A 19059-nucleotide genomic window follows, 5' to 3' on the forward strand; every position below is an offset into this window, starting at 1 on the left:
TCCATCACAGGATCAAATGAGAAAGCCCAGAAACAGCATGTGAGCAGTGCGTAGCACAGAGCAGGTACAGGATGCCATTAACTGTTCTACAGGACACTGATGAAATCCAGAGGCAAACACTTCTCCTCCCCCCACCCACCTCCACCTCACCGCCTCTGAGCTTAGAATCCAAGGTCTTGAAATGAAGGGGGCTACTTGGCCTTAGGAATCCAGCACCAGGGAAATCTTTTTCAAGGATCCCGTTTTCCCATTCAAGTAGAGGGGAAAGAACTAAGACTCCACACCAGGGCCCTCCTCCTCCAAGACCCGAGGATACAGTCCCAAAAAGGCAGATTCCAGCTTGAGGGTGTCAGCCACTCAGGTTTTTTGGATTTTTTTCCCCAGAAAGTGGGACCTGACCCAGAGCTCCCTGGAGGCTGGGGTGACAAAAGACACAACAAAAATCCCCCACATCCTTTTTACTACTAGTCCCCTCAATCAGATTTAAAGCACCAAAGAAGAACACCACCAGTAATCAGAGTGAGGACTAAATGAGTCCAGTCACTTTCACCTTAGTCTGTGTGAGTTGGTCATGCAGATTCCTCATGTGCATAAAGACCATAGCAATGCCAACCTCAAGGGAATATTGGAAAGATGAAATGAGAAAATCCGCTGCGCATCATACCTGGGACTTTAGCTGCTGCTCTGAATATTTAAGCCATTCCGGGAACCATAAGCATTAATTGCTCCAGAAGAACACTGTGTGCAACAAAGGCAACCTTTCCCTAGACCACAGACCAGACTGGACCACCCCACCATAGGCCCAGGTTGGGAGCAAACTTGAACCGTACCAGAGGCTTCCAGAAATCATACCAAGACATGTGGGGAGGGGTCGGGAAAGGTAAGAATGGATAAAACCACAGGTGTAATTAACCAAGACCCTAGCAGCTCCTGGAAGGGTGCGGGGGTGTCCCGTTGGAAATGGTGGGGGATGTGCCTCTTGAAACAACCTGGTCTTAACCACCGGTTACACTGGACTTCCCAATGGAAACAGCCACGATTGAAGATCTGAGACTTCTATCATGTTCTGGTGGCAGTGTGGCCGTGGGGTTACAAACGTAAACTCAGGGTGAATTAAACTTCCTAGGTAGGTGCTCAAAGAGTCCCCAGATGGTTCCAGGAGCTGGTGACCATTCAGCTATCCGGTAACCTCCCTGGGCCTCAGTGCACCAACCCCACCCCCGCGACTCTGGAACTAATGATCACTGCGACCGCAGGGAATCCAGAGGCTCAACGCGGGGTCATGCTCAGGTTCTTCCTAGGCAGGGCCCGCGGTGCCGGTGCGGGTGTCCTCCGTTCGAGGAGGCAAGGGTGGCGCGCGAGGCTGCACACGAGCTGAGGCCCTTTCTCTGTGGCAGCTGCTGAAAAAATAATCAGAAGAAAGCAACTGGAACGCGAGGGGGGCGCGGGGCGGGGGCTCTTCCCGCAGGCGCCCCGGAGCCGGCAGGGGCTTGTGGCCTGGCCGGGGAGGCCGTGGAGAGGGCGCCCCGCGGGAGCGCCGAGGCCCCGCTGCGCCCGGCCGGGCGGGGGCGGCGGAGGCGGAAGCGGGGGCGGCTGGAGCGCGGTGGGGATGTTTAAAGGAAATTTACAATCATTTCCTCTCTGTGGTTTGGTGACAAATCAACAACATCCTGTTCTTTTGTGAGGCTCTGGGCGCCTGCGAGGCGGGGGCAGCGCTCCGGCTCTTAAAGGGACACACACTGGGCTCCCCTCCTCCCTCCCCTGTGGCTCAAAAAAAAAATTAAAAAAAAAAAAAAAAAAAAAACAGCCTCCCTAAGGCGCCACCTCCCGGGGCGCGCGCTGCCGGAATACGGGGGCTACTGCTCGAGGCGGTCCCTCGGGCTGCGACCCGGGCAGTGTCCCCTCCCCTGGGGAATCCCCCCACCTCCCGTCCCCATCCCAGGACGGAGGTAACGGCAGCAGCGGAGCACCCCTCTGACGTCGCAGCCCGGAGCTATGTCCCGCCAAGGGGACACACAGCGGGCAGAAGGGGACCCCCCCAAGCCCCGCCGACGTTTCCCTTCCTTTCCCCACCCCAACCCTGGGGCAGCGCCGTCCCAGCCTCGGACCTCAGGGTAGCTTTTATCCCTCTCCTCCAATCCCTTGGCCTCGAATTTTTCCACCCCTAAACTCTGGATTTATGGTTAAAATGTCGACGTAGGCACACAAGGTTATAAAACACCAAAGCAGAGAGGCTTCCCGAGCTGTAGGAGTAATGAGAATCAGATGGCTAGGACAGAAAAATAAAATACATTCAACTGCCCTCCTGAGGTTTCGTTCATTCAGTCATGCAATGAGGGCTGGTCACCATTCTAGGCCCTGTACAACAGGGACAAGATAACACCGGTCCCTGGCCCCAGGGGGCTTAGACTCTTGAATGAATGAACAAACGAATGAACAGGATTATTTCACATATTCTTAAGTGCTACGATTAAAGGGTCATATTTTCTAGAAGAGCAGCTTCTGGTCTGGAGAACTTTCTGAGCAGGGGACAATCTGATTGGGACCAGAAGGGGGGAAAAGCACCGTTCCTGGTAAGAGTTAGTTGAGGGGTCTATATAGCATTCTCAGGAAAGAGACTGAAAGTTGGGGCAGTACCTGAAGGGCTTTCTTAGTGGCTCAGCTGGTAAAGAACACACCTGCAATGCAGGAGACCTGGGTTGGGAAGATCCCCTGAAGAAGGGAAACGCAACCCACTCTAGTATTCTGGCCTGGAGAATTCCATGAACTGTATAGTCTATCCAGCGGCAAAGAGTTGGACAGAATTGAACGACTTCCACTTTCACTTGAAGGGCACGCAAAGAACAGATTTCCTTCATGAGGACAAGTCTTGGAGGTTGGCACCCAGGATAAGAGAGACCTGGGTCCTTGTGGTCAGGCTGTGTAACCTGGGCAAGTCTTTCCCCACTCCAGGCCTCATCTGGAAAGAGATCACTAGACTAGAACCAGCAGTTTTCAATCCTGGTACATATTAGAATTCCCAGAGAGATTTTCAAAAACCTTCAATCGTCCCGTCCTGTTCCACCACAGACCAGCAGAATCAGAATCACTGGTAATGCAATGCAGGAGACAGGGATTCAGTCCCTGGGTTGAGAAGATCCTCTGGAGAAGGGAATGGCTACCTGCTCCAGTATTCTTGTCTGGAGAATCCCACGGGCAGAGGAGCCTGATGGACTACAATCTATGGGTCAAAAAGAGTAGGACACCACTGAGAGACTAACACTTTCACTTTCAGGTGAGTTTAGTGTGCAGCCTGGGTTAGAAGCCAGTGATCTTGTTTGGACTCAGGGTATAATCATTTCCATCAATGAGTACTTAGCATCTACTACATAATACACCAAATATGCTATGTATATATTGTAAATTACCAAAAAAAAAAAAAAAAAAAGACAAGTTACCCTACCAAATTAGACACATACTATTATCCCCATTCCACAGATGAGGAAACTGAGATAGAGAAATAATATGAAATTTGGTCAAGAGCACCTAGCTAATAAGTGGTCTTGCCTGAATCCTCTACGCTAGAATGCCTTTCGAGGGAGAAAGAGCACATTTGTAAATAAGGGAGATGTTAGTCACACAAAGTAGTTACCAACAGAGGAGCACAGAGTGCTTTCAGTAGGAGCTACTCATCCATCTTGGATAGAGGCAGGAGACTGACCTGGATGACCTCTGGTGATCCTGACAGCCCCAAGGTGTGCACGCCCAGAGTGGAGGTCCCAAATGATAGAGTGTGACTCTAAGACGACAGCCTTTCATGTTTCTCTAAATTGATCCTCCTAATCGTTTTCAAAGATATTCCCATAAAATGTGCAGCTTTTTAGCTAGACAGTGGAACCATTTGGCAAGGTGAGGAAGAGAGAAAAGAGCTTCCTGTGTATCCCAGTAGGGCGAGGATAGAATACACTCATCCCCACACTCTCCCATATGGTGCCCACCACTGTCCTTTTCACCTCTTGACCACCTTCCCATCTGTGCAGTTTCCTGAGGCAGGACCCAGACAAGGGCTTGCTAAGTGGGAGCTGAGACAGGTTCTCAGGAGAGTAAAAGATCTGTCAAAGCAGAGATTAGAAAAAAAGGAAGCTGGGGACTTTCCTGCTGGTCCAGTGGTGAAGACTCCACACTTCCACTGCAGGAGGCATGGGTCCAATTCCTGGTCAGGGAACTAAGATGCCACATGCCACATGGCAGAGCCAAAATTAAATAAACAAAAATAAAACAAAAAGGAGAAAAAGGAAGTTGATCCATTCTTATTGTAGAATACTGTGCTGCCGTCAAAAAGAAGAGATGTGTGGATAGACTAGAAATGTACTTGTGATATACAAGGTACAGAATAGGATCTTCTCACTGATATTTATGTAAATGCCACACACACAGGAATCAGCAGAACCATTTGGAAAGAGAGACATCAAACTGTTACTAGTAATGCCAGGACTGGTGCATTGGGGCAGGGGGCAGTGATCAGGGGAGGGTAGTCAGGGAGTGTGTTCTGTTAATGATATACTTTTAATTTCTCTGTATTAATATCCATATTATTTAAATTGACAACAATCATGTATTAATTTTTTAAGATAAAGATACTTCTAATAAGGGACTTCCCTAGTGGCTCAGATGGTAAAGAATTTGCCCGCAATGCAGTAAACCTGGATTCGATCCCTGGGTCAGGAAGATCCCCTGGAAAAGGGAATGCCATCTACCCACTCCAGTATTCTTGCCTGGAGAATCCCATGGAAAGAGGAGCCTGGTGGGCTACAGTCCACAGGGTCACAAAGAGTCGGACACAACTGAGTTGGACACACTTTCACGAAAGAGAGAACATAAAAGCCCACCCTGGGCCTTGGGAATTCCACCCAGGGTACACCCACAGCAATGCCATTTTTTATTTTTGGTAATTTCATTTGGATGTAGATTGGTACTTTGTTTTTTCTTTTATTTATTTGCAGCACTGGGTCTTCATTACTCTGCACAGGCTTTCTCTAGTTGCAGTGCCCAGGCTTCTCATTGCGGTGGCTTCTCTTGTTGTGAAGCACAGGCTCTAAGGCAAGTGGTGGTGGTGGTTTAGTCACTAAGTTGTGTCCAACTCTTGCGACCCCAGGCTCCTCTGTCCATGGGATTTCCCAGGCAAGAATGCTGGAGTGGGTTGCCATTTCCTTCTGCAGGGGATCTTCCCAACCCAGGAATCGAACCCAGATCTCCTGCATCACAGGCAGATTCTTTACCAACCGGGCTATGTAGGCTTCAGTAGTTGCAACTCCTGGGGTCTAGAGCGAGGGCTCAGTAAATCTGTACTAATGCCATGTTTTCAGAGCTTTCTAGCTGGTGTTAATGGTCCCATTGCTCTTCAGTTGCTTTGTCCTCAGTGTGTCAGATCAGTGGCAGTCTCTCACCTGGTCAGCTGCCTCCCGTCCAGCTAGGGAGGGTTCCTCAGCATTTCTGGGTTACAGAAGATGGATTTGAGATCTGCCAGCTCCAACAGATGTAAGACATGACAAAGTTCATTTGAGAGACCATAGGTGCTACTTGATGGTGGGGATGGGTAAAGAGCGTGGCACTAGTGTTCAAAGGCTCTGATTTCTCTGTGCGTCTAGGTTGGTGTTTTGGCAGCTGAGAAATGGAATCTGACAGACCAAAACCTTAAGAGAGATTTGTAAACAGAACTTTATTCCAGAAATCCGAATGGCCAGGGGCAGTGACCTGCTTTCAACATTCTATGCAGAACTGTCCCCTCCAGGGATAGCTCAGCAAGTTCAAGGTGACCACTGTCATGCTCTAGGGAGAGCTCATGGCCACTCTGTGCCTCCTCTTAATCGTGTTTTCTCAGATCTTTGTAGTTTACAAACAGAATAATGTTGAGGTTAAGAGCATCAGCTATTAATAGAAAGACAGAGAACCTAGGTGGAAATCTCAGCTCTACCACCCTGACTAAGCCTCAGTTTTCTCTTTTTTAAAATGGAAATAATAATAGTACTTACCTCATAGAGTTGTTCAGTGAGGATTAAATGAGATAACACAGGAAGTGTCTTGAGACCTGGCACACACAGTTCAGTTCAGTTCAGTTCAGTCGCTCAGTTGTGTCCGACTCTGCGAGCCCATAAATCGCAGCACACCAGGCCTCCCTCTCCATCACCATCTCCCGGAGTTCATGTCTCTCATGTCCATGGAGTCCGTGATGCCATCCAGCCATCCCATCCTCGGTCGTCCCCTTTTCCTCCTGCCCCCAATCCCTCCCAGCATCAGTCTTTTCCAATGAGTCAACTCTTCACATGAGGTGGCCAAAGTACTGGAGTTTCAGCTTCAGCATCATTCCCTCCAAAGAAATCCCAGGGTTGATCTCCTTCAGAATGGACTGGTTGGATCTCCTTGCAGTCCAAGGGACTCTCAAGAGTCTTCTCCAACACCACAGTTCAAAAGCATCAATTCTTCGGCGCTCAGCCTTCTTCACAGTCCAACTCTCACATCCATACACGACCACAGGAAAAACCACAGCCTTGACTAGACGGACCTTAGTCGGCAAAGTAATGTCCCTGCTTTTGAATATGCTATCTAGGTTGGTCATAACTTTTCTTCCAAGGAGTAAGCGTCTTTTAATTTCATGGCTGCAGTCACCATCTGCGGTGATTTTGGAGCCCCCAAAAATAAAGTCTGACACTGTTTCCACTCTTTCCCCGTCTATTTCCCATGAAGTGATGGGACCGGATGCCATGATCTTCATTTTCTGAATGTTGAGCTTTAAGCCAACTTTTTGACTCTCCTCTTTCACTTTCATCAAGAGGCTTTTTAGCTCCTCTTCACTTTCTGCCATAAGGGTGGTGTCATCTGCATATCTGAGGTGATTGATATTTCTCCCGGCAATCTTGATTCCAGCTTGTGTTTCTTCCAGCCCAGCATTTCTCATGATGTACTCTGCATATAAGTTAAATAAGCATGGTGACAATATACAGCCTTGACATACACCTTTTCCTATTTGGAACCAGTCTGTTTTTCCATGTCCAGTTCGAACTGTTGCTTCCTGACCTGCATACAGATTTCTCAAGAGGCAGGTTAGGTGGTCTGGTATTCCCATCTCTTTCAAAATTTTCCACAGTTTCTTGTGATCCACACAGTCAAAGGCTTTGGCATAGTCAATAAAGCAGAAATAGATGTTTTTCTGGAGTCAATGATAATTACTGGCTTTTACAACTAATAACAATAAGATCCAAAACAGTTACTAACTGTATCTTTAAATATGATACAATAAGAACAGGGCTTCCCTGGTGGCTCAGAGGGTAAAGAATCCACCTGCATTGCAGGCGACCTGGGTTTGATCCTTGGGTTGGGAAAATCCCCTGAAGAAGGGAACTGGCTACCTACTCCAGTATTCTTGCTTGAAGAATCCCAATGGACAGAGGAGCCTGTCAGGCTACAGTCCATGGGGTCACAAAGAGTCGGACTAATAACAATAAGATCAAAAACAGTTACTATCATTAAATATGATACGATAAGAATAAGGAAGGTTACTGAGCTTAGTGGCTCGATGAGGTTCACACATTTACTAGCTTACACAGCTCAAACATAAATCCAAATCCTGGCCTCCAGAATTAGAAGACTTCTAGACCTATGTCCACTAAAATCCCACATGGTTGAGCCACGGCTGCATTCAAAAATTATCACTTCATCAAAAGTATTCAAGAAGGCCCTATTTACATATGCCCTTGTGCTGGCTTCTGTACAGACAGGTCAAGACAAATGAAATTCCTTCCTTCCATTCATCCGGGCTGGGCCATCTTTGAATCTTCTCAAAGCCCTTAGAATAGGAATCTTTTCTTTCTTTCTTTCTTTTTAACGTCTACTTCCTCCTTCCTCTGTCTAGTTATGAGAAAGAAAGTTTCTGGGGGTAGGAGGTTTAAACTGATGGGCCATTAACAGCGGAACAAAGCAAAAGGAATTTTCCAGGTCACCAGCCAACAACTTTAGAGTGGTGTTTAAAATTCACTTGCTTAGGGGGAGGGAGAGAGGTTGGCCAGGAGTGGGTGGGGAAGGATTTCTCTCAGCTGATGGGGAACCGAGTAACGCCCTCTTTTATGGCCAGTAAAACCAGTAAACACCATAATATGCTGCTTGGTTTCTGGGCTGATCTTTTATCATCCAAACTTGAAATACAGATATAACAAAGAAAACAAACATCTGTCTGCTGAATCCATAAATAAAATGTTCTGCTTAGCTTCAGATTTAGGGAACACCTGGATTCCTGCTCTGGCTTTGACCATTATTTGCTAAAATATAACATAGCCATAAATTTCTTCTGAGCCCACTGAACAGACACACATGTATTCTCTCTCTCCTCCCTCCTCCCTTCCCTTTCTGTCTCTCTCTCTCTCTCAAACATACACTGCCTTATTCCAGCTACAGAAAAGTTCAACAGGCACCCGGTGGTGGCATCTTAAAATTTTATTTCTAGGCAGTCTGAAAGTCACTGGAGAGAGCAGCTTCAGCACTTAATTGGTAAGCAGATCTGTTCTAGCAGAAATGTTCTCCTAGGGGCCTCCTTTTCTATGGAAGAAAGAATGACCATCAAAGAGTTTGGTTGGGATTTGGAAGCTGGCCCTTACCTCCCTATACTAATCCCTCTCCCACAACGCACTGCTCCAGGAACTTTCATAGTCCTGTGGCTGCCTGTATAGGCCTTCACATTTCTACAACTTCTTGACGGTGGGAATTTCTGGGGACACTGCCAAATTGCACAAGGCTACTGAAGAAGTAGTTACACACATTTTTAGGTTTCCCTAGTACAATGACTTCCAAATTCTTTAAAACTCAGCAGCATCCTATTCAAAGGAATACAAAATATGAAAAACCTTAAAACTGTTGTTCCTGGTTGAATCCAATCACAATGTTGCTCAAAGATGTCCCTAGAATTCAAAGTTGGGGGGAGCGCTATTTTAGAATATGATTCTATTACTACTTTAAGTAATTTTGTCATTATAATGAAGTCCCAACTGCTCACTATGTCTCCTTTTTGATTCAGCCCTTCCTACCTGAGGTCCATGTAGTTATTTCCATGGTGTCTATCCTCTTGCTTTATTCTTTGGTTTTGTCGTTGCAGGTCCTCCACTAGCTTCCTGGGAAGAGACACATGGGAGATAATTTTTTGCCACCCTGTATATCCAAACATGCCTTTTCTTTTTATTCTTTCTTCACATTCTGATACGTAGTTGTGCTAGGTATAAAATTCTAGGTTACAAATCATTCCCCAACAAGTCTAGGCCTCTCTAGTGTCCAGGTCTTTGAACTAGATATCCCCTTTGCATGGAACACATACACTCACCCTCACTCCCGCCCCTGTATAGCTAACATCTCATTAGTCTTATCAGGGACATTTTCCTGTCAGTTACCTGCCCCTCGAAGATCAGAACACCTCCTACTTGTTCCCACAATACCTGGTGTTTACCCTTTACTACACTTATTACACCATATTATCATTACCTACTTACTTGTCTATGTCCTCCCCTATTTTGTGAACATAAGGGCTAAAAATACAGAGCCACAGTACCATTCAATAAATATTTGTAGAGCAAAGGAATAAATAAATGGTTGTGGTGCTTTTTATTACAAAATACAGTCTATAATAAAGTATTTGACAAATGCCCTTAATGCTTCACATTTTTCAGGTACAGAACATAATTGGTCTTGGTGAAGAAATGCCACCTTGATATCAGGAGCAAAGAAAGAACCCTTATGATTTGTTATTCAATATCTGTCTTCCATGAGGACAGACACCAGGTCCGCCTGCTCACTGCTATGTTCCCAACAACCAGACCATAAGACAGCTTAATAAACAGCTGCTGACTGAAAGAACCGGTCCAAAGGAAGTCCTATGTATTACACAACTAAGAAAACTAAGTGAGAAAAACTCCCTAAGCTGTCTTACAAACTTGGGAGGAAAAAAAGAGGTTTGGAACAAAGACACAATCCATCATCTTCTCCCACATCATAGCAAACCAAAACCCTCTCCCAATTCCTTTTTCCAGATATATGTGTTCCCTTCTTTGGACACCTTGATTTGAAGCCCTGGAATTATTTGGCTCAGACCTGCTCCTTCATAGTCTCTTTCTTCTCAATCATCAAGTCCTGTTGCTTCCTCTTCCTTCATAAGCAGCTTTCACACTGGCCCTCCTTTTTCAGTCCTCTTGCTGGTTCCCCCTCAAGGCCCCTATCACCCCACACCTAGGTTTTCACATGGCTCTCTCCTTCACTGTCACTTTGACAGCTCTATCAGATTAACCTCTCTGAATCATCACTTTTCATAGTGTCTCTTCACTGCCCAAAACTTCTTTGGAGGCTCTTTATTTCTTTCCACATTAAGTTTCGACTCTTCCAGTTTTCAACCTTCAGGATGGCTTCTATTGCTCTCTTTTCCCTCTCTACACATCAGCTCACTTATCACACATACACAACGTTCATGCTGATTAAGCAAGATGCTTTACTGTCTCAGAAACAACAGAGCAGACTTCTGCACAGTTTGCACATTCTCTTCTCTGGAATGTCCTCCCCACCCCTCTCTTGATTCCATCCATCCTTCCAGGCCTGGTTTATATCTGTCCTCCTCCAAGATGCCTTCATTGACAACTTCAGGCCTTGTTGATCTCTCCAAGTTGAAAATCCAAATAGAGCTTATCAACTTTGCAGCCCAATTAAATCCAGATGACTGCCTTATATAAGTCACTATACAGTCTACCTAGGTTGGTGTGGTTTTCTCCAACTAGCCTGGGTGCTCCTTGATGGCACAGTAAGGATGTCCTGTTCTTCTACCTGAGGGCTCCTAAGACCCTAAGAGCTCAACATGTAGTAGAACTCAGGAAGTAATACTGCCACAGACAGACCTGGGTTAACCCCAGCCTAACCAATTAACTGTATGTATTTAGGAGAGTGATTTGGACCCTCTGAGCCTTAGAGGGTCCTCAGTAACAGTAGAATAAGAACAGTGCTACCTCAGAGTTGTAAAGATAAATTAGGTAGCACTAAGTTAAGCAATTTGTACATTACTTTGAAACATGGTAAACACTCAATATATGTTAGCTAGGGTTATAAGAGGCTCCAGTCCCTGTTCGTGAAGTTGAACTTTGGCCTGGATCTTATTTTAGACTTACGGTCATGAGTCAGCCTGGCAAATAGGATTTCCTGCCAGTTCCTACCTCTGTGACCACCTGTGGGTGGTTAAAGCGTATCTCTGCAAACAGTGGCTAGGGTAAGTTTCATCATGCAAGGTCATCTCAGGCCCCACTGTGTTGTTCCTCCTGCCCTCAACACTCCTGAATTCAACACTGAAATTGTTTTCATGTCCTTGGCTTGTGAAACTTCTTAGGCCTTTTTTTCTTCTACTTTCCTTTCTCGTTCTCTTTGTATTATAGAAGCAATACATACTCATTATTTATTAAAAAAAATCTTTTTAAAGTATAGAAGAGTGTAAAGTCTTTGCACAAGAGCAAAATTCTCGTCACCACCCAAAGCTCCATTCCTGCTCTTTGCAAATAACCAATTAGCAGTTTCTCAAGAGTATTTCTAGAAATCAACCATGGCTATTGAAACATACACACACACATACACCATCTGTGGCTTGCTTTACTCACATAACCGTCTTGAACACCTTTCCATATCTACCCACACTTGATAGGTCTACCACACAGTAATTAATAGCAACTTAGATTTCTTTTGTAGAGAACAACCTTTATTGATTTCATGAATCCCCTCCAGATGGGCAGGTAGGTTGCTACCACTAAAACAATGTGATGAATAGATACATATTTACATAAGTATAAAAATTATACACATATGCATACTTATATATGTGTATATATGTACACACACATATATATAGAAACAGATAGATAGATATAGATAAAAATCTGTAGACTCCTTAAGTCTTTAAGGCCTCTGACTGCCAGATTAGACCAGACTGGAGGTGATTCTTCCAACTCTGGTTCTACCTCCTGAGTTCTCCACCCACACCTAGCATTCAGTCCCTAGACCCACTGACTCACTGGTCAGCTGCAGGAACACCTTCCTCCTCACTTTAAAATAGAAGAAACAGGTAACTGGATTGTTTTCTTCATGATCTCATGCAACAGAAGTTGCAGAACACCCATTTCTCTCTTTCTCTCGAACCACAAAGGAAATCCCTGGTATTGGGGGGTAGGATTTCAGAATCTGGCCGTGTTCTCTGGTAGCTCTGAGGAAGTTCCAGAGAAGGAAGGAAACATGTTTTTGGTTTGTGAGACACAATGCCAGCTGCTGTCAGTGAGACCAGGAGGGATATGAGTGTGACAACAAGGACAGGGGCTGAGCCAGGCTATAGGTGGTGGCTGGGACAAGGGGAAGACACAGGGCTTTCATAGGCAGTGACTCGGCATGATTATCCTAACCCACATCTATCCCTTTACACAGCGTCCTTTCTCAGGCCAAGGACAGGATGGAAGGGCAGGAACTGAGTCAGGCAGAACACCCTAAGCCAGTCACTTACTGTACCCTGGGAAAAGACCCAGGGGCCTAGCAGAAGCTAGGGCTGAAAAAAGTGCCCTTGGGCTGAGTTCAAGTTACTTACAGTGAGTTAGCAAACCACCCTAAGCTTCAGTTGGGTCAATTCCCTATTGATGGAAAAAAAAAGGGAACATCAACAGTCCCTGTCATATACCGCCTTTGAGAGCAGGAAGTACACCAAGCTTTTGACACAGGGCCTGGCATTCCACAAGCAGTCATTCAATCTGTGATACTTGCTTCATTGATATATGTCCCCCTTGCCTAACACAGTGCACAATCCAAAGTAGGTGATTAATGAAGACTTTTTTTTCAATCAATGAATGAATAACCTCTTCATTTCTGGAAGGCAGATAAGAAAATTGCAAAATGACTTCTAAGGTCTCTCCAACCTCACACCACCCCATTCTCACTTTTCCCTCTCCCTCTCTCTATTCCTAGGAAAAAAGACTTCCTTTCTCCCTAGCTTGATGATAAATCCTAGCCAAATAAAAACAATGAGGTGAAGGCCAAGGTCCTGGAATGCAGCCTCATTTCAATTTCTAAAGAGAAGCTGCCTCCCAGGACCATGGAACATCAGAGAAAGGAGGAAACTAAATTTACTTATTCATTCAATAAATACATAGAAGGAACATCTGGGACTTCCCTGATAGTCCAGTGGTTAAGAATCTGCCTTGCAAAGGAGGAGACAGGGGTTCAATCCCTGGTCAAGGAACTACGATTCCACTTGCCTCAGGGAAGCTAAGACCACCTGGTGCAACTATAGAGCTCCCTGCCCCCACTCTATCCCCACAAGCCACAGCTAGACTCCATGAACCACAAGGAAAGATCCCACATGACAAGAAAGATCTCAAATGCCCAGCAACTAAGACCTGAAACAGCTAAAAAATCAAATACTTTTAAAAAATGCATATAAGGAGCATCTACTGTGCCTGAAATTGAAGCCAGAAGGGCCCTTCTTGGCCCTGTCCCCTCTACTCTCTTCCTATGCTAGCATCCATCTCAACCCCTCAAAGCTGTCCCCACCTCTCTATTGAATGGCTTCCTTGCAAGTAGCCTCCGGAGACCCCACCGTTAATCTACTTTCTTCCATTCTTGTTCCTCATTACCTTTCACTCAGCGCCAAAGAATTGATGCTTTTGAACAGTGGTGCTGGAGAAGACTCTTGAGAGTCCCTTGGACTACAAGGAGATCAAACCAATCCTAAAGGAAATCAACCTTGAATATTCATTAGAAGGACTGATGTTGAACCTTCAGTACTTTGCCACATGATGTGAAGAGCTGACTCACTGGAAAAGACCCTGATGCTGGGAAAGATTGAAGGCAAAAGAAGGGGATGGCCGAGGGTGAGATAGTTAGATAGAATCATTGACTCAATGGACATGAATTTGAGCAAACTCTGGGAGATACTGAAGGACAGGGAAGCCTGGAATGCTGCAGTCCATGGGGTCACAAAATTTGGACATGACGTAGTAAGTGAACAACCACCTCTCCTCCATGGGTTACTCTGGGACGCTATATTCTTCAGTTATCCACCTGTCTCTCACCTCAGTGCCTGATTCCTGATTTCTGTCATGAGCTGAATTGTGTCCTCTCCCTCTCCCCCCAGTCCAAACATTGAAGTCCTAACCTCAGGTACCTCACAGTGTGGCGATATTTAGACAAAGGGTCTTTAAAAAGTAATTAACGAAGTCATTAGGACAGACCTGTCCATCTAGTCAAGGCTACGGTTTTTCCTGTGGTCATGTATGGATGTGAGAGTTGGACTGTGAAGAAGGCTGAGCGCCGAAGAGTTGATGCTTTTGAACTGCAGTGTTGGAGAAGACTCTTGAGAGTCCCTTGGACTGCAAGGAGAGCCAGCCAGTCCATTCTGAAGGAGATGAGCCCTGGGATTTCTTTGGAAAGAATGATGCTAAAGCTGAAACTCCAGTACTTTGGCCACCTTATGTGAAGAGTTGACTCATTGGGAAAGACTTTGATGCTGGGAGGGATTGGGGGCAGGAGGAGAAGGGGACGACAGAGGATGAGATGGCTGGATGGCATCACTGACTCGATGGACATGAATCTTGAGTGAACTCCGGGAGTTGGTGACGGACAGGGAGGCCTGGTGTGCTGTGATTCATGGGGTCGCAAAGAGTTGGACACAACTGAGTGAGTGAACTGAACTGAACTGAATTGCAATGGTATCCTTATAAGAGGATAATAGGACACAGGCAGAGGGCAGACCCCGTGAAGATAGGGAGAGAATGGCCATTTACAAGTGATAAGAGAGAGGCCGCAGAAGAAACCAACCCTGTTCACATTTTGATCTCAGATGTCTAGCCTCTAGAATAGTGAGAAAATTAATTTCTGTTGTTTAAGTGACACAGTCTATGGTCCTCTGTTATTTTAGCCCTAGAAAACTAATATACTCCCTGTACTGAACGAACCATTACCCACAAAGATACCATCTTCTATTAATCCACATTCCGCTCTGAATTCCAATTGCCTACCAGATAATGCCTCCTGATTTAATTAATTAATTAATTAATTTTGCCAATTGTTTAAACTTCAATTGATCCTTTCAAACTGTAGTGTTGGACAAAATTCTTGAAAATCCCTTGAACTGCAAATAAATCCAACCAATCAATCCTAAAGGAAATCAACCCTGAATATTCATTGGAAGGACTGATACTGAAGCTGAACCTCCAATACTTTGGTCACCTGATGTGAGGAGCTGACTCATTGGAAAAGACCCTGATGCTGGAAAAGACTGATGTAAGGAGAAGTGAACGACAGAGGATGTGATGGTTGGATGGCATCACCAACTTAACGGACATGAGGTTGAGCAAACTCTGGGAGACAGTGAAGGACAGGAAAGCCTGGTGTGCTGCAGTCCATGGGGCCACAAACAGTAGGATGTGACTGAGCTAGGGGTCACAAAGAGTAGGATGTGACTGAGCTGATGAACAACAAAACTTCAAGAGGTTTAGAGCTACAGAAGCCTTAAAGTCAGCCGAACCTCCTTGCTTTACAGATGAGGAAACTGAGGCAGTAAACAAAATAAACAGATAAAACCAGAAGGCTTTCTTCCCGACTTCCCTGTTCCTAAAAGCACCATACTTCTGGTGGTCACCACTCAAAAATGCAAAGTCATCTTTTCTTCTCTCTCTTTCATCTCATAGCCAATCAAGTGGATTCCAAAATCATGGTGCCTCTTGTCCAAAGTTCTAGTTTTATCTTGATTCCACCTAACATTAAATATTTCAGTGCATTTATATTTAGATAAGTATTGAATGTTTAGGTCTCAGTAGCCTACTCTGTTACAAAGGGTAAAGGGTAAAAGCTCTAGGTTTCTCACATAGTTTTGGTTCCTGGTTTTATTCTATGGCCTTGGGCAGCCTTGTGATCTATAAAATGGGAATTACAATGGGACCTGCATCATACATAGGGTTCTACAAGACGGCGGAGTAAAAGGACGTGAACTCATCTTCTCCTGGGAGAACTCCAAGATTAAAACTTGCTGCTGAACAACTGTCGACAGGAGAATGTTGGATCCAACCAAAGAAAGATACCCCACGTCCAAGGGCAAAGGAGAAGCCCCAGCAAGGCAGTTCAGTTCAGTTCAGTTCAGTTCAGTCACTCAGTCGTGTCCAACTCTTTGCAACTCCATAAACTGCAGCATGCCAGGCCTCCCTGTCCCTCACCAACTCCCGGAGTTTACTCAAACTCATGTCCATTGAGTCAGTGATGCCATCCAACCATTTCATTCTCTCTCGTCCCCTTCTCCTCCTGCCCTCAATCTTTCCCAGCATCATGGTCTTTTCAAATGAGTCAGCTCTTCACATAATATGGCCAAAGTATTAGAGTTTCAGCTTCAACATCAGTCCTTCCAATGAACACCCAGGACTGATCTCCTTTAGGATGGACTGGTTGGATCTCCTTGCAGTCCAAGGGACTCTCAAGAGTCTTCTCCAACACCACAGTTCAAAAGCATCTCTTTGGCTCTCAGCTTTCTTTATGGTCCAGCTCTCACATCCATACATGACTACTGAAAAAACCATAGCCTTGACGAGACAGACCTTTGTTGGCAAAGTAATGTCTCTGCTTTTTAATATGTTGTCTAGGTTGGTCATAACATTCCTTCCAAGGAAAGACAGCAGGAGGGGCATAATCACGTTTAGTATCAAACATCATACCCGCCAGAGATGCATGGAGGGCTCAAACAAAACCTGTGTGCACCAGGAGACGCCACCGAGACTGAGCCAGACCTGCCTGTTGAGTGTCTGAGTGCCTCCTGTGGAGGTGCAGGTCATTAGTAGCCTGCCACAGGGGCAGGGGCTCAGGATGCAGCAGGACTGGGCATGGCATAAGCTCTCTTGGAAGAGGTCGCCATTAACCCCACCACAGAGCTGTCAGAACTTATACAGAACTGAGGAAACACTCTTTGAGGTCACAAACAAAACCTTGTGAGCACCAGGACCCAGGAGAAAGGAGCAGAGACCCCACAAGAGACTGACCCAGACTTGCCTGTGAGTGGCCAGGAGTCTTTGGCGAAGGTGTGGGTCAGTGGTGGCCTGCTGCAGGGTCGGGCCACTGAGTACAGCAGGGCAGGCATGGGACCTTGGAAGGAGGTCGCCATTATCTTCATCACCCCCACCACAGTTTGTCCTCAGGTCAAATGACAGGTAGGGGACTCAGCCCCGCCCATTGACAGAAAACTGGATTAAAGATTTACTGTGCATGGCCCCGCCCATCAGAACAAGACCAGGTTTCCACCTCAGTCAGTCTCTCCCATCAGGAAGCTTCCATAAGCCTCCTATCTTTATCTACCAGAGGGCTGAGAGAATGAAAACCACAATCACAGAAAACTAATCAAACTGATCACACGGACCGCAGCCTTGTCTAACTCAATGTAACTGTGAACCATGCTGTCTGTGTAGGGCCACCCAAGATGGACAGGTCATGGTGGAGAGTTCTGACAAAATGTGGTCCACTGGAAAAGGGAATGGCAAACCACTTCAGTAATCTTGCCTTGAAAATCCCATGAGCAGTTACAAAAAGACAAAAAGATAGGACTGAAAGATGAAATCTCCAGGTTGGTAGGTGCCCAATATGCTCCTGGAGATCAGTGGAGAAATAACTCCACAAAGAATGAAGACACGGAGCAAAAGGAAAAACAACACCCAGTTGTGGATGTGACTGGTGATAGAAGCAAAGTCCAAGGCTGTAAAGAGCAATATTTCATAGGAACCTGGAATGTTAGGTCCATGAATCAAGGCAAATTGGAAGTGGTCAAACAAGAGATGGCAAGAGTGAATGTCGAAATTTTAGGAATCAGCAAACTAAAATGGACTGGAATGGGTGAATTTAATTCAGATGACCATTATATCTACTACTATGGGCAAGAATCCCTTAGAAGAAATGGAGCAGCCATCATAGTCAACAAAAGAGTACAAAATGCAGTACTTGGATGCTATCTCAAAAAACAAAGAATGATCTCTGTTCGTTTTCAAGGCAAACCATTCAATAACATGGTACTCTAAGCCTATGCCCCAACCAGTAATGCTGAAGAAGCTGAAGTTGAACAGTTCTATGAAGACCTTTTAGAACTCACACCCAAAAAAGATGTCCTTTTCATTATAGGGGACTGGAATGCAAAAGTAGGAAGCCAAGAGATACCTGGAGCAACAGGCAAGTTTGGTTCTGGAATACAAAATGAAGCAGGGCAAAAGTTAACAAGACTTTTGCCAAGAGAATGCACTCGTCATAGCAAACACCCTCTTGCAACAACATAAGAGAAGACTCTACACATGGATATCACTAAATGGTCAATAATGAAATCAGATCAATTATATTCTTTGCAGCCAAAGATGGAGAAGCTCTATACAATCAGCAAAAACAAGACCGGGGACTGTGGCTCGGATCATGAACTCTTTATTGTAAGATTCAGACTTAAATTGAAGAAAGTAGGGAAAAACCGCTAGACCATTCAGGTAAGACCTAAATCAAATCCTACAATTATATAGGGGAAGTGACAAATAGATTCAAGGGATTAGATCTGATAAGAGTACCTAAAGAACTAGGAATGGAGGTTTGTGACACTGTACAGAAGGCAGTAATAAGGACCATCCCCAAGAAAAAAATGCAAACAGGCAAAATGGTTATCTGAGGAGGCCTTACAAATAGCTGAGAAAAGAAGAGAAGGGAAAGGCAAAGGAGAAAAGGAAAGATATACTCATATTAATGCAGAGTTCCAAAGAACAGCAAGGAGAAATAAAGCCTTCCTCAGTGATCAATGCAAAGAAACAGAGGAAAACAATAGAATGGGAAAGACTAGAGATCTCTTCAAGAAAATTAGAGATACCAAGAGAATATTTCATGTAAAGATGGGCACAATAAAGGATAGAAATGGTACGGACCTAACAGAAGCAGAAGATATTAAGAGGTGGCAAGAATACACAGAAGAACTGTACAAAAATGATCTTAATGACCATATAATCACAATGGTGTGATCACTCATCTAGATCA

At 45.2% G+C, this 19059-nt stretch overlaps 1 long non-coding RNA gene across 1 annotated transcript in view; it reads right to left on the reverse strand.

The window, feature by feature from the left end:
• Window positions 1-13066, reverse strand: part of LOC120863521 — a 49873-nt gene extending 36807 nt beyond the window's left edge. The window contains exon 1 of the long non-coding RNA XR_005721018.1: window positions 9054-13066. This is a non-coding gene — a long non-coding RNA (uncharacterized LOC120863521). The remainder of the gene's footprint in view (window positions 1-9053) is intronic.
• Window positions 13067-19059: the final 5993 nt, after the last annotated feature.

The sequence above is a fragment of the Oryx dammah genome, unplaced genomic scaffold, assembly GCF_014754425.2.
Source record: "Oryx dammah isolate SB20612 unplaced genomic scaffold, SCBI_Odam_1.1 HiC_scaffold_5, whole genome shotgun sequence".
NCBI classification, from domain to species: domain Eukaryota; kingdom Metazoa; phylum Chordata; class Mammalia; order Artiodactyla; family Bovidae; genus Oryx; species Oryx dammah.